The sequence below is a fragment of the Panthera leo genome, chromosome A3, assembly GCF_018350215.1.
Source record: "Panthera leo isolate Ple1 chromosome A3, P.leo_Ple1_pat1.1, whole genome shotgun sequence".
NCBI lineage: Eukaryota > Metazoa > Chordata > Mammalia > Carnivora > Felidae > Panthera > Panthera leo.
The window spans coordinates 40297769-40318854 of NC_056681.1; the positions used below are offsets into that span (position 1 = coordinate 40297769).

Here is a 21086-nt window from a genome sequence, read left to right on the forward strand (position 1 = left end):
ACAATGTATTCATTTGTGATAAAAATCTAGATATGAATGATGTAATGAAGTATCGGTTTAACTAATGAGATGGGAAGCTCCAAAGACCTCCTGGCTGTTTTGCTAAATAAAATAGCAACCTTCAAGCATAAAAACAATTGTTGGAAAAGCGTCTGTCAAAAGCAAACCCTTCAGTATCTTATGGCAGATGTTTTACTGACAGAAAAGAAGAGACAGGAATTTCCTATAACCGTGGTTGGCTTTAAGGAATACAAAATTTAGCATGTCTTTCATCATTGTAATAATATGGTAATGATTAAATTCACCTGCAGAAGCCCAAGGCGTCTGTTTGTTTCCTGGGAACTTCCAAGTGTCTTGTGTACAGACTTGTTCAAGTGGGAGTTTGTGAGTGTAAGAACAGTAAACTCCACCTTATCTCACACGGCAAAGGAATGGTATGTTCTACTTAATTGAATATTCTTGTTGGAGCACTCTCACACATACCACACATTTTAATTTTCAAAGAGTAAACTTTAGTTAGCATTAAAGTGGCACTCACATGGCTTATAGCTTGCTTTGATGCAATAGTGGAACTTTGTCTCCTTTATCCCCTACCCTGTAGTTCCTCTATCTTTAGGTACTTTCCCAGCTTTGGCTAGAATTTACTCATAGACTTTTGTAGCTCTTGTATTATGGAACCATCCCAGCCCCCAGAGATGCCCAGAATTTGTGCTCTGTTTCAGTCAAGCCACACTATCAACCACAGTTTCATTCCTTAAGGGTTGTTCTGGTAACTGGCTAATTCTTTATTGGACCAATTTGAGGTACAGTGTTTTGTTTGATAATTGTATAATATGTTGGCCTTCCCTGAATAATATTTGATTTAAAGGGCTTCATTTTGCCTCTTGTGACTTGATTAGAATAATCAAATAACTTGGAATCATGCAATTACTACAACCTTTTATGATAGAGAGAGCTTACATATCATCGCTAGCATAAATTCTTCACTTCCATAAACACAGAGGTTGTATTCATTCAGTGCCTATGGTTATTCTGGGCATAGTACTAGGTGCTTTATAAAAAAAAATATTTTCATCTCTTTTTAAAGACACAAATAAACAAAAACAAAACAAAACAAACTGTGAGATTGGTTCGATGGAAGTTTTGGAAATTATCATCTCCTAACAGGAGAAATTATCATCTCCTGCCTTCTATTCTCTCTGTACAGTGTCTGTGTTATGATTACAGCATGTTGCTCTTGGGCTGGCTGGCTACTCTTTAGAAAGGCTGAGTACTTTGCTTCTACCAATGACAATGTTCAATTATTAAGAGTCAGTTTTCCCTCAAACCTGTTTATGCCAATTGATGTAACATTATGTGGACAAGAAGACAGTTGTTTCTATGAAAAAATCTAAGATACTGCAAAATTTTGATAAAAGCCAGTTGCTTTAAAACATGTTGTCAAAATGGGGTGCCTGGGTGGCTCAGTTGGTTAAGTGTCCTAATCTTGATTTTGGCTCAGGTCTTGATCTTAAGGTTTGTGGGATGGAGCCCTGAGTCTGGTTCCATGCTATTGGGGTGGAGTCAGCTTGGGATTCTCTCTTTCCCTCTCTCTGCCCCTCCTCCACTCATTCCCTCTCTCTCTCTCTCTCTCTCTCTCTCTGTCAAGATAAATAAATAAACTGAAAAAAAGTGCTGCCAAAGTAGATGTGGGTAAGAAGTAAGACCCCTTTAGAGGATTAGGGGAAAATCATTAAAAAAACTAGGAAAATTTTCTGCTCTGATTGCCTTGTCATGAAATTCTACTCCATTCAACTTTAAAGAGGCTAGAAATAATAATAATGCATTATGAGGGAGGTTAGTACAAGAAATACAACTTGGAATTTCAGCTAGTGGACCCTACTGTATTGATCAGGTTTCAGTTGCAAACAAAACTAGAAACAGAAACTATCTGTCTGTCTGTCTGTCTGTCTATCTACCTACCTACCTACCTATCTAGATTTTTCTATCTTTTTTTTTTACAAGTATGCACACCTGCTCTCTGACATCTAGGGAAATGTTTGTATCTGACCGTTGAGTCACTCCTTAATTTATCCCTTGTCTTATTTGGGTAATTAGTGAGGAATATCAACCACTTAAATGAGGTCCTCTAAATGTTAAATATGGAACAGAAAACACCTTCCATATGAAGTTGCAAATAATCTATAATATGTGGGACTGTGAAGATGAATTAGGCAGCTGGGGAGCAGAAGCTGTTCAGGGGCTGAGGGGTTGAGATGCAGAACCTGACGTGAGAGCCTAATCCTCTTGTAGGAGTGGAGTTCCAAGACGCAAAGTGCCAGAATGCCAGGTCCATCCCGCACATATGTGAGAATGTGAGGGAAAATGAGGAAATAGGATGATGAATAAAGAGAAGTATGACGTGGAAATATCAATGGATATGAATGAATGGTTGAAAAGGGTTCTAGTTTGAGGAAAATGAATGGATTCTTAAACTAAAAGAAATATTAGTCAAAGTGCAATGAACAGAAGGAAAACAAAGCAGGACTGAAATATTTACTTTTGGTGCACTTGCATGGCTCATTAAAGTTAAGCACCTGGCTCTTGGTTTTGGCTCAGGTCATGATCTCAAGATTGGTCATGGGATCAAGTTTCATGTGTGACAGCACAGAGCCTACTTGGGATTCTCTCCACCACCCCTCTTTTTGCCCCTCCCCTGCTCACATGCATGGGTACTCTCTCTCTCTCTCTCTGAAAAGAAATAAACTGTATTTAAAAAAAATAATAATGTTTATTTACTTTTGAGAGAGAGAGAGAGACAGAGAGAGAGAGAGAGAGAGAGAGCATGAGCTGGGGAGGGGTGGTGAGAGAGGGAGACACAGAATCTGAAGCAGGCTCCAGGCTCTGAACTGTCAGCATAGAGCCCAATGTGTGGCTCAAATTCACCAACTGCAAGGTCAGGACCTGAGCCAAAGTCCAACACTTAACCAACTGAGCCACCCAGGTGCTCCAGAAATAAACCGTTTTTAAAAATAGAAATAGTTTGAAAAATATTCAGGAAAGTGTGCTGTAGAGACTGATTTAAGAGTAAATAAACTATGCAAAATTTGTTGAAATTTCATCATATCAAAAGGGGCTTGCTTATTTCAGATAGTGATATTTCAGGTATTTTAAGTAAGGAGGGTGAAAGATAGGCAATTGGGTGCTTATGATCTAGCAAAAAGGGGCAGGGAGATGAGGTTCTCCCCTGGGCCTCCCAGAATGAGTTCCAGAACAATGCATAGGAACTAGGCCACCAGAAGAGCTCACCTCCTTCACATGCTCGAGACAGTAGAGGATCAGGAGATTTCTACCACCACCATCACAACAACTGCCTATTAATGCTCCCAAGCAAAAAGCTATTCTCAGAATGATGTTTCAAGAAACCCAGATAACTCTGGGATGAGGCTTGCCTGTCAAAACCAAGAGCTCCCTTCCTCCTTCCCAGAGCATGTGCAGGCAAATCCAATTGGAGAAACCCAATTTGCATTCAGAATCCTCACTCCAAAGAAGTATAGAAACTGGTGGGTTTTGCTGTCTGTCCTCAGCAGTACAAGAAAGCTCACTAGAAGTGTAGGATTGATAAGGGTGTCAACCTACCTACCTGTCAGATTTACCTGCAAGTGAACAGGCTTGGTCTCTGTGAAAAAATTGATACATTAAGGTGCTATTATGCTGTTATGTATTCAGTTACAATAAAATGTTTGTTTTTTAACATATTTCACTGACCAATGGTAAGACTCCTTAGAGTTTTATAGAAATTCAAAATGATGTTACATTGTTGTTTTTAGAGTGTGTCTTAGAAACAATGAAACATAGCATGACTCACTTAGAAACAATGAAATATAGCATGACTCACTTTTCGATCTCCACTTGAACTTTGTCCTTCAATCAGCAAAATTCCTGTCGCAATTTTGTAGAACAGGAGGAGTTTTAATGCTTTACTTCCTGCCCAGACCCCCTTTTTCAGATAAGTTAGAGATTGAAACTCAACAAGGCTGTGACTAATGCTTCATAGCTAATAAGTGAAAGAACCACAACTCTGTCTTAGCTAAAACCCACACTCGCTTAGCCACTGTGTTGTTCCTTTCACTTCCTTCTGACAGTGCCATTAACTGTTAGGTTTTTGTCGCCAGGTTTCTCTTAACTTGGCCAAGTTAGAAAAGCTGTGGTTTAAAACCAGTTACTTGATGCCCAGACCAGTGCATTTCCTTTAATCCAAAGAGGAAAGAACTGTGAGGATTTGAGTTATTATTTTTATTTTATTTTTTTAATGTTTATTTTTGAGAGACAGAGACAGAGCATGAGCAGGGGAGGGGCAGAGAGAGAGAGGGAGACACAGAATCTGCAGCAGGCTCCAGGCTCTAAGCTGTCAGCACAGAGCCTGACGCAGGGCTCGAACTCTTGAGCCGTGAGATCATGACCTGAGCTGAAGACTGATGCTCAACCGACTGAGCCACCCGGGCTCCCTGTTTTGAGTTATGATAAAGGGGAATGTGTGTAATTATTGCAGGGTAACAACCAGCTCACCCCTCCCTGGAGAACAGAGTTTCTCTACCTTGCTTCCCTCTCTACCTAAAGTGGATCCTATCACGGTGCCCCACATAGATATCAGTTTAGTCAGCCCACACAACAAGCATTTATGGAACTGTCATGTGCCAGACCCTGTGACAGGCACTTGGAATCCAACAGTGAGCAAAAGAGAAAAATAAATCTCCCTGTCCCCATAGGGCTTATGGTCTAGTGGGGTAGAGAAAAAATAAGGAAATGTCATGTTGGTGATAAATAGCATGAAAACATTTTAAAGCCAGGATAAGGACAACAGTTGCCACTACATTGTTTGCACAGGATCAGTGTTGGGGGCTGAAGACTTTCCTGCAGCTAAATTGAACAGATCTGATGGAAATAAAATCTACTGGGTAAGTGTGGGGAGGAGCAGAGAATCCAGTGAAGTATTTTGTTACTGTAAGTGGCTATTAAATTATAGTTTTTACTTCTTATGAAGGGAGAACATCTCAGGAGTGTGTATCCATTTCCTAGGGCCGTCGTAACAAAGTTACACAAACATCACAGCTTATAACAACAACTGAATTTTGTCTCATAGTCCTGGAGGCCAAACATCCAAAATCCAGATGTCTGTAGTGCCATGTTCCTTATGGAACTTGTATGGAAATCTTCCCTTGCCTCTTCCTAGTTTCTGGTTGTTTGTTGCCATTCTTGCGTGTTACTTGGCTTGTAGATCCCTCACTCCAGTACCCCATCTCCACATGACATTCTCTCTAGGTATGTGTCTGTGTCTATGTCCACATTTGTCATTTTTTTATAAGGACACCAATCATATTGGACTAGGACGAATCCTAATGACCTCATTTTTACTACATCTGTAAGCCTCTGTCTCCAACTAAGGTCACATTCTGAGGTATTAGGGGTTAGGACTTTGAAACACATAGTGTTTTAAACTTGGCATTTCTCTAGCGGGAAAGACAGATGTACATGCAGATAATTCTATTATTAGGTAGAAATAAGTAAGTGCTAATGGTTTTTTGATGTTTAAAAAGGAAGACCACTTCTCTCTTTATATAATAGTGAAAGTCCACATAAACCACAGGGATTCCAGCTTCGTTAAATGTACTTCAGTGGGTGGATAGCATTTATTTATTTAGCACTTTTTTTATTTAATAAATTGTGCTCATTTCCACCTTATTAAGATATCTGTATTTATATTTATATATATATTTTAAAAGTGTTTATAGATTTTATATCATAGCTGGATGGATTTTTTCCCCTTCCTTTTCCCTATTGTGTTTTGTGGAGGTGTTGGAAAGCTTGGAAGTCTGACTGCCAGAAAATGTAGTCATGGTGTGTAATTGGCTGTCTCCACTCAGGCAGACGGGAGAACCTCTAGGGTTGATCAGACTAGCCTGTGATGAAACCATGATTGTATATGAGGCAGCTGGTCCCTTGCTGCAAATGCTGGTTGCATAGCATTTTGCACTTTGTCTCAGGAAAAGTCCAGCAATTGTACTGCGCTTTCCTGTATCCTGGTCCATTCATTATGGGTGTTGACCTGGGCCACTGGGGACGACATAGGTCAGGCTGATCCTGGGTCTCCAGACACTCCACCAAGACAGCAAGTTTAAAAATATGCCCCTTAATTTGATCCTTCCCCAAAGAAGCCCAAAACGTATAGGATTCTTGGCAAAATCTGTCATCATCACATTACAGAAGATTTATAAAACCTTCCTAAAGATTGCTATGGGATTCTAGAAGTTCCTCCAGTGCCTTCTGGCCCCTCTGATCACCTTATCACGCTAATGAGGGGAGGGGAGAAGAAAAACCGTCATCACCCCAGGTGTGCGTCTTCTCACACTTGCCATTCTGGACTCAGATGAGAGAGGTCTGATTACAGGAATTATTAATTATGACCCCAAATTTCTATAGAGAACATTTTTTGTCCTTCCTTGAACAAGTATAGCATGACACTATATATCCCTCTTGGGTTTTTATTATAATCATGCCACACTTGTTTACTGATTTTAAGAAACTGAAAGCTCTTAAGACAGAAGATAAACTAAACTCCCTCCCACCATGTTTTGAAATAATTTTTCCACCATTTGAGCCACAGATATCTCTTCCTGCTCCCCCTATTTTTCTTGCACTGAATAAATTGTTTCAGCTTAGCTATAGGTTGTTTCCTGAAAATTTATCTTCTGGCTTCCAACAGAATTTCGATTTAGAAGCAAGTACTTTTATTCTCTCCCCCCCAATATATAAAGTGTGTAGTTCCAGTTTTATTGGCAATATTATGTTTCCTTTGTTTGTTTGTTTGTTTTTTTAACATCAGCTTTATAAAACTGGCTCACATGCTGATTTTATTCCAGAATTGGAGAGTTCAAACATTTGTAAATCCAAAAACATGTTCCTAAACAGAAATTCACCACACTGTTGAGGAGCATGTCAACAATGATAGCCAGAACTGGCAAAGGCAAAAGGAAAAAGAATAAAAAAAATGTTTTTGACATGTGAGCTTTGTAAGACTTGTAGGACTAAATAATTAGCATTACCCATCTTCCTTACTTTAAGTAGAAACTTTTAGAAAATCAGCACCAGTCAAAAATTTTAGGGGCACCATGCGACCATTTAGATAGTTATTCTAAGACCTTCCTTAAAATGTCTGCTGAACCACCTTCATCTCTTCCTCTGTAGCAGAAACACACAGCAGGAGAAAGCGCCTAAATAATTTCACATTATCCTTTACTTGAAAAATGAACTATGGGCCCAAGTTATTAGAGCCCTAATAGACGCTCTTAAAACAAATGTACAGGGCAGGTCATTTAATTTTAAGGTTACGGGTAAATGCATCCAGATGACAACAAATAACTTAAATAATGATTAGCATAATGCTACTCACATATACATAAGATCTGGGGACAGAACATTCCTTCTATTTATGCTTTGTTTGGGTATTTCTTAAAACCATATCTGTTCCTATTAGTCCTTGAAATATCCATTAATTTACTTATCTGTATTTCCATTGCTTTGTTTTTAAATATTTTCAGCTTAATAACACAAGGAAAGCATAAATAGAAATAATAATAGTAATAATAATAAATAAATAAACTAGGAAGCAAATTAGCCTATGGTGTTGTTGTTGTTATTTTTTTAATAGGCATCAGTGACTCCGCTGCTGTGTCTGAAAATGTCTTGCTGATCTTAGGAGCCCCTGGAAAAGTTCACACCTAATTGTACAATGAGTTTAAATACCTATTTTTAGGTTTGTTTCTCTTATGGGTTTCCTCCCAAGTCATCAAGTAAACCTGGCTTCAATTTACTTATTTTGGAGCAACGTCCTCAACCTGTGCTGTGGTCTACTGCTACCACACATAAAGATAGAAAGAAGCAATGCTGCCTGATGCTAGTGACAACTAGCTCCTTGTGTGGCAGACAGATCCAAAATGGATTAATGTTCAGGCCAGGCCCTTTCACCTGTATTCTCTTATGAGGATTGACAGAGCAGTGAGTGTGGCTTGTCCACAGACCTTCTGATTCCTCTGCCACCTTTGAGTTGACACCACTTTCTGATCTGAGACAGTGTGTCATTTGGGGTTAGTAGTTTTTGGCGTTTGTGAAGTCTTGCAATGGATTTCCAATGTGATGGGAGGAAGAAAGGTAGAAGGAGGGAGGGAGGGAGGGAGTGACAGGAGGGAAGGAGGGAGAGGGAGGGAGGGAGAGACAGAGACAGAAAATCTCCTTTACTAAATGTCAATTGTGCCTTTTTAATTAGTAGTTTTAGAGCCATAATAACTTTCCCATATCAACAGGTAAACCTTTCTTCAATTATCTAATCAATGTGTATAGTATGCTCACACTTGTAAGGCTCAGCAATGGGCAATGAACACAGGGCTCTTTGTTTCCCCAAGTTCTTCTTCCTATTTTTACTGCCCATGGTCTCATCAAAGCAGTTGGGAAAGGTGTGGCTGTAAACTTCAAGGAGGGCGCAGACACTGTTATTTACTGAATTATGTACTTGAGCCATCAACTCTCTTATGACTTAGTCCTTCATAGAAGAAGCTTTCTTTGTGGTAACATCTCTTGGAATTTGCTTGGGAAATCCACCTCTGTCCATGTCAGCCATGTGGTCTGTGTTGAATTGACCATCTTCAGCTTCAAGGGAAGGCCTTAATGTGTTTAAGCATATTATTATTCCCTATTGCCTTGGATGTAGTGTTTTGCTTAGCGTTGGTCATGTGTTTTTAACAAGTGAACTTCAGAGACGCTGCCAGACTCTGGGCTCTATCTCTGGTTATGAATGAAGAAACATAGAGCCCTTTAGGCTGTTGGCAGGCATATTATAACCCCAAAGAGACCAATAATAGCATGAAATATAAAGTATAAGGCAGGGAGAAAAGATGGAAAGAAGTAGTCTTTTGGTCAGTATCATCAGCCCATCCCACCTTTGTATATTTCAGTTATGTGAGTAGTAAACTCCTTTTATTATTAGAGCCATTTTGAGTTGGAGTTTTTCTTACTTACTACCCACATGAACCCACAGACCCACATGACTTGATTGAATTTCAAAATACGTTGTCATTAATTTTTAATTGGGAGATGGGAACTAAATAAGGGCAATGTCAACTATGGCAGACCATCAAGAACAGTGAAAGTTTGACAACAACAGCAACAACAACAAAAATAATAATAAAAAGGTAAGACCACTGAAGTCCTGTGTAGAAATCATTCAGACTTCTCCCTTTCTCCAAACTGAAGAACAATGGTTTAAACTCATGGCTGTTTGTTTTAATTTAAAGAGTGTAAGTAAATGAACATCCAGACCCCAACCTACAGTAAACAGCTCATTCAAGTAAATTACCTAGGACAAAGAAAACACCTCTGACATAATTTGGGTGGGGGGCAAGCATGAAAATAATAGGGTGCTTGGGAAGCCATAGAGTCCCTGTAAACAATCCAGTAGTTCTAATAGCATTTGGAGTTGGTAGGAAGGAGCAAACCTTTTTAATTTCATACAGCTGGTGCTGCAGTCTCTTTACCCCGTTGAGTTTTCTTCTCCCTTCTGAATAGGAAAACAGAGCTAGCTCTGTCATATTGAGCCAGTCAGTAATGGGCCCTGCCAGGCGTGGAAAAGATAAAAGCCACCACCTGCCTTGTTTCTGCCCCCCCTCCACCCCACTCCCGGTCTCCAGTTGTCTGCACAGCTGCTGCAGCCAGCCATTGTTCTACCCCAGAGTTGCCTTGGGAGCTCAGCGGTCCTAGCCTCAACAGCAGCACAATTGCAGTTTGAATGAAGAGCTCCTGGATGGGTTTGCTTTGCACCTTGGCCATGACCTCTTGCAAGGCCGTTGCCTGCAAGCCCCAGTGGACATGGCTTCTGTGCCTGCCATGTACTTGAAACTAGAAGGAGCACACACAGCACTCCAGGGTTAAAGAAGGGTTTGTTCAAAGACAAAAGAGGAGAAAGGTATTTATAGTGATATTAGGTGGGCATGAATTCCTTTTTTGGCTTTCCAGTGTCCCTTCACCTCACTCTCAGAGAAAAGCCCCCTTTCCTACTGAGAATGTATCACCAGGCCTGACCAGTGAAAGAACTGTGTTCCCTCCTTATAACTGTGACCGGGTCAGAAATAGGTACATGACTGAAATCAGGTCAGCAATATCCCCTGAGATTCATTCTGTAGACCTGTTTTTTAAAGTTAATTTATTTATTTTGAGAGGGGAGAGGGTCAGTGGGAGAGGAAGAGAGAGAGAATCCTAAATAGGCTCTGAGCTGACAGCGGGGCTCGATCCCACAAACTGTGAGATCATGACCTGAACCAAAATCAAGAGTCAGATGCTTAACCAACTGTGCCACCCAGGTGCCCCTCCAGACCTAATTTTGAGAAGTAGGGGAGTTAGTCCTCTCTTCATTGCTAGATTCCAAACCTAGAGTACACGGAGGCTTAGAGTTGCTGGCATCTTTGTCAGTGTATCATGGGTGCCATAATACTGCATCAAAATAAATTGTCCCCAAACTCAATGGATTGAAAAAACAGGCATTTATTTCTCAATCATGGGCAACAGGTTGGCTGTGACTTGCTTGGGCTAGGTTGGATTGGACTCTGGACTCCAGGTTAGGTTCACATCTGCTTGTCATGTGTCTCACCTTCCTTGGATGAGCAGCTACTGACTGATAGGCTGGTGAATGACAGATGCTCATGAGGCAAGACCAGTCATTTTGGCACTAGCCTCTGCTGCCATTAAGTCCAGTAGCATTCATTAGCCAGAGCAAGTCACAGTGCTAAGCCCAAAGTCAAGAGAGCAGAAAGTACACTTCAAATACCACAAAACCATTGCAAGGGCATAGCTATATTATTTTATTGGAAACAGGAGTGGAAGAAATTGAGACTAGTGATCCAGTCTACCATAACATCTTACTAGCACACGGAATATGACAAAAGTCAACATACACAATGTGGGGCGAGACAGAAATGGAAGCCTATGATTTGAACTCTGAATCCAGCTATGTATGAGTAGAATTTATTCGTGGACCCTTTATCATGTGATTCCTTTTAGTTTAAGCCTTTTCTGATTGGTTTTCTGTCACTTTCAAGCAACAGAGACCTAACTTTTACAAACTTTATAGATATTATCTTAATATTCTAATAATCCAGCAGTGTCAGTATTGCTATTCATATTTCATAGATTAGGAACCCGAGCTAAACAGGGATCAGCTGAATTGATCTGACCTACCAGTCAGAAAGAGAGCAGGAATTTGATCCCAGGTTAGTCTAGCTGTAAAGTTGGTCTTCTGTCTACATTGTCCACTGGCTCCATTTATGCAGGTGTGTTAGGGGAGAGTTGGCACAACAGGCTCTCTGTTGTGAGAGGAGAATCCATAGAGGGGAATAATTAGATATAAGACTAAAAGAGCAGTTTGGGATGGGCAGAAGATATGAACAGACATTTTTCCTAAGAAGACATACAGATGGCCAACAGACACATGAAAGGATGCTCAACATCATTCATCAACAGGGAAATGTAAATAAAAACCACAATGAGATATCACCTCACACCTGTCAGAATGGCTAAAATCAGAAACACAAGAAACAACAAGTATTGGTGAGGATGTGGAGAAAAAGGAACTCTTGTGCACTGTTAGTGGGAATGCAAACTGGGGCAGCCACTGTGGAAAACAGTATAGAGGCTCCTTAAAAAATTAAAAATAGAATTACTATATGATGCCGTAATTACACTACTGGATATTTACCCAAAGAATATGAAAATTCTAATTCAAAAGAATATCTGCATCTCTATATTTACTGCAGCATTATACACAATAGCCAAATTATGGGAGCAGCTCAAGTGTCCATTGATAGATGAATGGATAAAGAAGATGTGGTATATATAAACATTGGGATATTTTTCAGCCTTAAAAAAAAGAAAGAAATCTTGCCATTTTCAACAACATGGATAGAGCTAGAGAGTATAATGCTAAGTGAAATATGACAGTCAGAGAAAGACAAATGCCATATAATTTCACTCATATGTGGAATTTTAGAAACAAAAGGAAATGAGAAAATTGAGAGAGAGAGAGAGAGAGAGAGAGAGAGAGAGAGAGAAACCAAGAAACAGACTCTTAACTATAGAAAACAGATGGTTACTAGAGGGGAAGTGGGTGGAGGTAGGGGTGAGATAGGTGAAGAGGGTAACAGTACACTTATCATGATGTGCACTGAGTAATGTATAGAATTGTTGAATCACTATATCATAGACCCAAAACTAACATAACACTGTATGTTAACTATACTGGAATTAAAATTTTGAAAAAAGAAAAGAAAAACAAACTAATTAAAAAATAATAATAATAAATAAAAGAACAGTTTGAGGTCACTCTAACCCTGTGCATTAGGTGAGGTGGATTCTGTGATGAGCAACGCAGAGCCCCCTTTAGGAAAAAGGACTCACTCGCCCTGCTGCTGGGAGTGAGGCTGGGAGACAGTCTGTAGGTGTTAACCCATTTCTGGAAGTGCCTCAGCCAACGAGAACATCTTGCCCAAAGTCATGCCATCTTCCCAGGGTGGCTCACATCTAATTGCTCATTGATGTAGGGGTATAAAGACCTAACCCTCTTACCTCAATTCAGGACAGCTCTGACAGATCATCCCATTTCCAGAACTCCCAAGACTTCTCTTGGGCTGCATTGCAGCTCTCTCTGCCAGATCCAGCTTCAGCCCCTTCCTGTCTGCAGATTTGGATCCCACGAGTCCTTTCTAATAAAGCCCCTATATGCTAGTCTGCTTTCAAGGTAGTTCAACTTACAACACCAAGCCAAATAGTTTGTGTTTTTTCATAGTGGTAAAACTGAGTGACTGAAGTGAAGTGATCACTCTGGGCAGAGGGATGGTAATAATCTGCAACATGACTTAAAGAGGTGGTGCAAATCATGCAACCCTCTTGAGTGCAGCTCGGAATCCAAGTAAAACTCAAACCTTGGCCATGCCCCTCTCCTTTGAGGCCACTCAGGCTTTAGTGTGCAGTGTGACCATTCAACAAATGGCCCAGTTGTTTTAATGTTATTCAGGCACAACATAATGTCATAGTTTTCTTGTGAATTTCAAATACTTTTTAATGATGCTTGACAATAAAACTGTCATCTAGTTCCCACCCATCCCCCCCATTGTCTGATGGAAGGCATATCCTGAAGACAGTTTATGGTAGTTACCTTTATAGCAGCATAACTCTTACCAAGTTTAAAATTAAAATGTCATCACAAGTGGCATTTCCCATCCCATTTCAAAAGTAGAGCACTGCAAGAATTCTCAGGAAATTAAAATATTGCCTTTAAAGGTCTGCTTTTATAAGAATGAGAAGGAAATTGCAGCACAATAGCATTTATCCAACTATCAGGATTTTTTATGGTCTATAAAATATTTGCCAACGTATTCCCCACGTGAAATCTATTATACACAGCGATTAAAAACAAACATCATGTGCACTACATGTTGGAGATGCTTTTAATAACTTGAAGCCAGAGCAAATGATCACCAGGGCTCAAAGTTAATAACAGATTGAAAGGATGCCCTTAAAATTGTGGCGGTGGCCTTGTATTAAATCTGTGGTTTGCATTCTTCTTTCTTACTGCTTCACTAAAATAATAATTAAACTCTAAACAGGCAAGCCTGCAATTAAACAATTGTGTGTGAGCATTAAGTATGTGTGCAACAATTATGCATACATTCCATATTGCTCCTGAAGGATCATTTTATGTAAATGATTACAATAAACCAAAATCTAAGCTATCTTGGTACCTGGTATGTATATAATTTGTTATAAATCTACCAACCCTAAAGCTTAATTCTATTAGAAAACATAATTTCATATATTCAACAGAATACATGAAGTTTATATAGTCCATAAGTTTCTTTGAGGACATTTAGCTTTACACAAATCCGATGTTCATTGTGCTTTATTGTATTAATTGTATGTAATTTTTTGTCACTTCAAGAAAAACAACAACTCCTATTTTTAAGTCCCATTATATAGTACCATGTGGCATGTTGAGGTGCTCCTTGAATATTTTTGGAATGAATAAGAATGTCCCAAGAATCTTTGTGCAGTTTTAAGTAGTAATAATTTCAGAAATATAAGTGCCACAAACTTATAAACACAGGAATGTTTAATTATGCAAACTTCTTTCATATTAGTTTTTGGATTTTTAGTAACAATTTTTTCATCTTAATTTTTTTGGTTTCACTCAACAGTTGGCTGCTTCAGAGGAACTGAAACCAAAAATTTAAATTATGAATTCATTATTCAGCAGTCACAAAACTATATAAATGTTAAAGAAATTTATCTAATTGAAATTTCAAATTATATTTTTATGTTTGTACATTATACTTTTTTTTAAATCATTTAGATTTTATTTTTAAAATTTACATCCCAATTAGTTAGCATATAGTGCAACAATGATTTCAGGAGAAGATACCTTAATGTCCCTTCCCCATTGAGTCCATCCCCCCTCCCACAAGCCCTCCAGTAACCCTCTGTTTGTTCTCTATATTTAAGAGTCTCTTATGTTTGTCCCACTCCCTGTTTTTTTTTTTTTTTATTTTTGCTTCCATTCCCTTATGTTCATCTGTTCTGTGTCTTAAAGTCCTCATGTGAGTGAAGTCATCTGATATTTGTCTGTCTCTGACTTTTCCCTGACTAATTTCGCTTAGCATAATACCCTCTAGTTCCATCCAAATAGTTGCAAATGGCAAGATTTCATTCTTTTTGATTGCCTAGTAATACTCCCTTGTACATATACCACAACTTCTTTATCCATTCATCCAACTATGGACATTTGGGCTCTTTCCATACTTCAGCTATTGTTAATAGTGCTGCTATTAACATTGGGGTGCATGTGTCCCTTTGTAACATCATACATGTATCCCTTGGATAAATACCTAGTAGTATAATTGCTGGGTCATAGGGTAGTTCTGTTTTTAATTATTTGAGGAGCCTCCATACTGTGTTCCAGAGTGGCTGCACCAGCTTGCATTCCCACCAGCAATGCAAAAGATATCCTCTTTCTCTGCATCCTTGCCACCATCTGTTGTTGCCTGAGTTGTTAATGTTAGCCATTCTGACAGGTTTAAGGTACCATCTCATTGTGGTTTTGATTTGTATTTCCCTGATGATGAGTGATGTTTAGCATTTTTTCATGTGTCAGTTGGCCATCTGGATGTTTGGAGAAGTGTCTATTCATATCTTTTGCCCATTTCTTCACTGGATTATTTGTTTTTTGGGTGTTGAGTTTGATAAGTTCTTTATAGATTTTGGATACTAACCCTTTATCTGATATGTCATTTACAAATATCTTCCCCATTCTCTCTGTTACCTTTTAGTTTTGCTGATTGTTTCCTTCGCTGTGCAGAAGCTTTTATTTTGATGAGGTCCCAGTAGTTCATTTTTGCTTTTGTTTCCCTTGCCTGTGGAGACGTGTTGAGTAAGAAGTTGCTGCAGGAAAGATCAAAGAGGTTTTTGCCTGCTTTCTCCTTGAGGATTTTGAAGTCTTCCTGTCTTACTTTGAGGTCTTTCATCCATTTTGAGTTTATTTTTGTGTATCGTGTAAGAGAGTGGTCCAGGTTCATTTTTCTGCATGTTGCTGTCCAGTTTTCCCAGCACCACTTGCTGAAGAGACTGTCTTTATTCCACTAAATATTCTTTCCTGCTTTGTCAAAGATTAGTTGGCCATACGTTTGTGGGTCCATTTCTGGGTTCTCTATTCTGTTCCATTGATCTGAGTGTCTGTTCTTATGCCAGTACCATACTGTCTTGGTAATTACAGCTTTGTAATACACCTTGAAGTCCGGGATTGTGATGCCTCCTGCTTTGGTTTTCTTTTTCAAGATTGCTTTGGCTATTCAGGGTCTTTTCTGGTTCCATACAAATCTTAGGATTGTTTGTTTTAGCTCTGTGAAGAATGCGGGTGTTATTTTGATAGGGGTTGCATTGAATATGTAGATTGCTTTGGATAGTATCAACATTTTAACAATATTTGTTCCTTCTATCCAGGAGCATGAAATCTTTTTCCATTTATTTGTGCCTTCTTCAATTCTTTCATAAACTTTCTATACTTTTCAGTGTATAGATTTTTCACCTCTTTGGTTAGATTTATTCCTAGGTATTTTATGGTTTCTGGTGCAATTGTAAATGGGATCGATTCCTTGATTTCTCTTTCTGTCGCTTCATTGTTGGTGTATAGGAATACAACCGATTTCTGTGCATTGATTTTATATCCTGCAACTTTGCTGAATTCATGAATCAGTTCTAGCAATTTTTTGGTGGCATCTTTTGGGTTTTCCATATAAATTATCATGTCATCTGTGTAGAGTGAAAGTTTGACCTCCTCCTGGCCGATGTGGATGCCTCTTATTTCTTTGTGTTGTCTGATTGCTGAGGCTAAGACTTCCAATTCTATGTTGAATAACAGTGGCACGAATGGCCATCCATGTCCTGTTCCTGACCTTAGGGGGAAAGCTCTCAGTTTTTCCCTATTGAGGGTGATATTAGCACTGGATCTTTAGTATATGGCTTTTATGATCTCAAGGTATGATCCTTGTGTCCCTACTTTCTTCAGGGTTTTTATCAAGAAAGGATGCTGTATTTGTCAAATGTTTTCTCTGCATCTATTGAGAGGATCATATGGTTCTTGTCCTTTCTTTTATTGATCTGATGAATCACGTTAATTGTTTTGCGGATATTGAACCAGCCTGCATCCCAGGTATAAATACCACTTGGTCATGGTGAATATATTTTTTTAACGTATTGTTGGTTCCAGTTGGCTAATATCTTGTTGAGGATTTTTGCATCCATGTTCATCAGGGAAATTGGTCTCTAGTTCTCCTTTTTAGTGGGGTCTCCATCTGGTTTTGGAATCAATGTAATGCTGGCTTCATAGAAAGAGTCTGGAAGTTTTCCTTCCATTTCTATTTTTTGGAACAGCTTCAAGAGAATAGGTATTAACTCTTCCTTAAATGTTTGATAGAATTCCCCTGGAAAGCCATCTGGCCCTGGACTCTTGTTTTTTGGTAGATTTTTGATTACTAATTCTATTTCCTTACTGGTTATGGGTCTGTTCAAATTTTATATTTCTTCATGTTTCAGTTTTGGTAGTTTATATGTTTCTAGGAATTTGTCCATTTCTTCCAGATTGCCCATTTTATTGGCATATAATGACTCACATTTTTCTCTTATTATTGTTTTAATTTCTGCTATGTTGGTTGTGACCTCTCCTCTTTCATTCTTGATTTTATTTATTTGGGTCCTTTCCTTTTTCTTTTTGATCACACTGGCTAGTGGTTTATCAATTTTGTGAATTCTTTAAAAGAACCAGCTTCTGGTTTCATTGATCTGTTCTACTGTTGTTTTTTGTTTCTATAGCATTAATTTCTGCTCTAATCATTATTTCCTGTCTCCTGCTGGTTTGGGGTTTTATTTGCTATTCTTTTTCCAGTTCTTTAAGACGTAAGGTTAGGTTGTATATCTGAGATCTTTCTTCCTTCCTTAGGAAGGCCTGGATTGCTATATACGTTCCTCTTATGACTGCCTTTCCTGCATCCCAGAGGTTTTAGGTTATGGTGTTATCATTTTCATTGGCTTCCATGAACTTTTAAATTTCCTCTTTACCTTCTTGGTTAGCCCATTCATTCTTTACAGGATGTTCTTTAGTCTCCAAATATTTGTTAACTTCCAATTTTTTTCTTGTGGTTGATTTCAAGTTTCATAATGTTGTGGTCTGAAAATATGCACGGTATGATCTCGATCATTTTGTACTTGTTGAGGGCTGTTTTGTGTCCCAGTATGTTGTCTATTCCGGAGAACATTACATGTGCACTAGAGAAGAATGTATACTCTGCTGCTTTAGGATGAAATGTTCTGCATGTATCTTTTAAGTCCATCTGGTCCAGTGTGTCATTCAAAGCCATTGTTTCCTTGATGATTTTTTGATTAGATGATCTTTCCATTGCTGTGAGTGGGGTGTTGAAGTCCCCTACTATTATGGTGTTACTATCGATGAGTTTCTTTATGTTTTTGATTAATTGATTTATATATTTGGGTGTTCCCACTTTTGGCTCATAAATATTTATCATTGTTAGGTCTTCTTGGTGGATAGACCCCTTAATTATGATATAATGCCTGTCTTCATCTCTTGATACAGTCTTAATTTTAAAGTCTAGATTGTCTGATATAAGTATGGCTACTCCGGCTTTCTTTTGTTGACCATTAGCATGATAGATGGTTTTCCATCCCCTTACTTTCAATCTGAAGGTGTCTTTAGGTCTAAAGAGAGTCTCTTTTAAACAGCATATAAATGGATCTTGTTTTCTTATCCATTCTGTTACCCTGTGTCTTTTGGCTGGAGCATTTAGTCCAATGATGTTTAGACTGAGTACTGAAAGATATGAATTTATTGCCATTATGTTGCTTGTAGAGTTGGAGTTTCTGGTGGTGTTCTTTGGTCCTTTCTAGTCTTTGTTGCTTTTGGTCTTTATTTGTTTTTTTTTTTTTATTTTTTATTTTTCATATTTTCTCCCCTCAGAGCGTCTCCCTTAAAATTTCTTGCAGGGCTGGTTTGGTGGTCATGAACTCATTTGTTTTTTGTCTGAGAAATTTTTTATTTCTCCTTCTATTTTGAATGACAGCCTTGCTTGATACAGAATTCTTGGCTGCATATTTTTTTTCTGATTCAGCACATTTAATATATCCTGCCACTCCTTTCTGGCCTGCCAAGCTTCTGTGGATAGGTCTGTTACAAACCTGATCTGTCTTCCCTTGTAGGTTAAGGGCTTTTTTCCTCTTGGTGCTTTCACGATTCTCTCCTTGCCAGAGTATTTTGTAAATTTGACTATGATATACCTTTTTGTTGGTCGGTTTTTGTTGAATCTAATGGGAGTCTTCTGTGCTTCCTGAATTTTGATGTCTGTGTCTTTCCCCAGGGCAGGAAAGTTTCCCACTATGATTTGCTCACATATCCCTTCTACTCCTATTTCTCTCTCTTCCTCTTCTGGGACCCCTATGATTCTGATGTTGTTCCTTTTTAATGAGTCACTGATTTCTCTAATTCCTAAATCATGCTTGTTTGCCTTAATCTCCCTCTTTTTTTCTGATTCATTATTCTCTGTAAGTTTGTCCTCTGTCACTGATTCTCTCTTCTGCCTCATCCATCCTTGCCACCATGGCCTCCATTTGAGATTGCAGCTCAGTTATAGCATTTTTTGTTTCAGCCTGACTAACTGTTACTTCTTTTATCTCCCAGAAAGGGATTCTAATCTATTTCCGACTCCAGCTAGTATTCTTATTATTGTGACTCTAAATTCTTGTTCAGACATCTTCTTGTATCTGTGTTGCTTAAGTCCCTGCCTGTCATTTCTTCATGCTATTTCTTTTGGGGTGAATTCCTTCGTTTTGTCATTTTGAAGGGAGAAAGGAATTAATTAGGTAGAAAAAATTAAAATTAAAAAAATAAAATTAAAAAAACATTAAAGTTAAAAAATTAAAACCAAACACACATACACACAAAATTGAAAATGATGCTAGATCCTAGGTGTGTTTTGGTCTGGGTGTTGAAACTGGTTTATTAGATTAGAGAAAAAAAAGGGGAAAAAACACAGGAAATTGTTTGAAAATTTGAAAAAATGAATATACTCAAGTAGACTAAAATGAAGTGATGGAAGTAAAATAGAATTTGAAAAAAAAATTACACAAAAGTAAAAAATATAGTAGAAAAAATTAAAGAAAAATATTTTTTAATAAAAATTGAAAATAAAACTGAATTTTTTTCTCTTTGTGTTCAAGAAAAAGAAAAGAAGTGAGAAAGAGAAAAAAAATCAAAGAAAATTGAATAGATGGACTGGCTAACAGACTGAAATACGAGTGAAATTACTTTGTTTTCTGCTAGAATTCAAACTATGAAGTGCTTTATAGTCCGTAAACTAAGCAGGAGGTGAGACTTTTGTTCTTGAAGAGCAAGGTTGGCCCCAGTTGGGCGGGACTTAGTGCAATGGCTCCATTCTCCACTAGATGGTGCTGCTTAGCTTACTGTGGTGGATTATTGTAGCGCTGGTAGGTGCATATGCGCATGCGTGGGAGTGGTGAAAATGAAGTCACCAGCCACCCAGCCTCTAGTATCAGAACACTGTTCTCCCCAATCAGCAATTGCGCACCCATCTTTGTCTTTGTGATGGAGTGTCCATCCACTCCCCGCTTTTACACCATCCTTGACCAATCCCCAGGCAGCATCTCCCTCCCAAGTTTTGTCTCAGATGTGGCTGTTCTTCTTGGCCCCTTTCTTCTGAGAGACTACAGCTTTGACCCATTCTGCCCCTCTGCAGAGGGTATCACTGAGCAATGGCTGGGTGCTGGCCACACCCAGGAACATTTGCAGGACAGTGCTGCTGCCAATGCCCAGATACTGTGGCCAGGTGCCAGCCCTCCCAGAAAAAGTTTGTGAGATAGTGTAGCAGCAGTGTTTCAGGGATTATGGAAAGTCAGAACACACATCTGGCACCAGTCTTCACCCTTAATGACCTTGTTCCAGCACCAGCAAATGTGGTTGTTCTCTGGGGTCTGCTGGGACCAGGTGGCCTCTCAGCCTCTACCAAATGTCCTTCCAGTGGTGGAACCACTTCTCCCCGTGTGGCCTGAGAAACTCCTGGACCCCACTCTGCTCCTGGGGATTTGCCCTTCCTGCCAGGACACTGCCAGGTATCGAGCTGTGGAGTTTCAGACTTTGCACTCCCCCGTTTATAGTCTTAATGGAATTTAAACCCTCTCCTTTCTCCTTTCTCCCTTTTTAGTTCAGTCCCTGTGGCTGTTTCCAATTTCCCACTTTCTCTCCAGCTGCTTTTGAGTGGGGTGCTTTTCCCATAACCCACCCCTCCTCCGTCCTCTTTCCACACACAAAACTGACTCCCTGCCCTCTGTGGCTTCTCTCTCCCTCAGTTCACTTCTCTGCACCGCATACCTGCTCAATTTTGTGGTTCAGGTTGTGCAGATTGTTGTGTTAATTCTCAGATCAGTTTTCTAGG

The 21086-nt window shown here is 39.0% G+C and overlaps 1 protein-coding gene across 1 annotated transcript in view; it reads left to right on the forward strand.

Annotated features, from left to right (window-relative positions):
* The window catches only part of MACROD2 (mono-ADP ribosylhydrolase 2), a 2023701-nt gene that overhangs the window by 1041290 nt on the left and 961325 nt on the right, over positions 1-21086 (forward strand). The gene's annotated exons all lie outside the window — the stretch shown is intronic.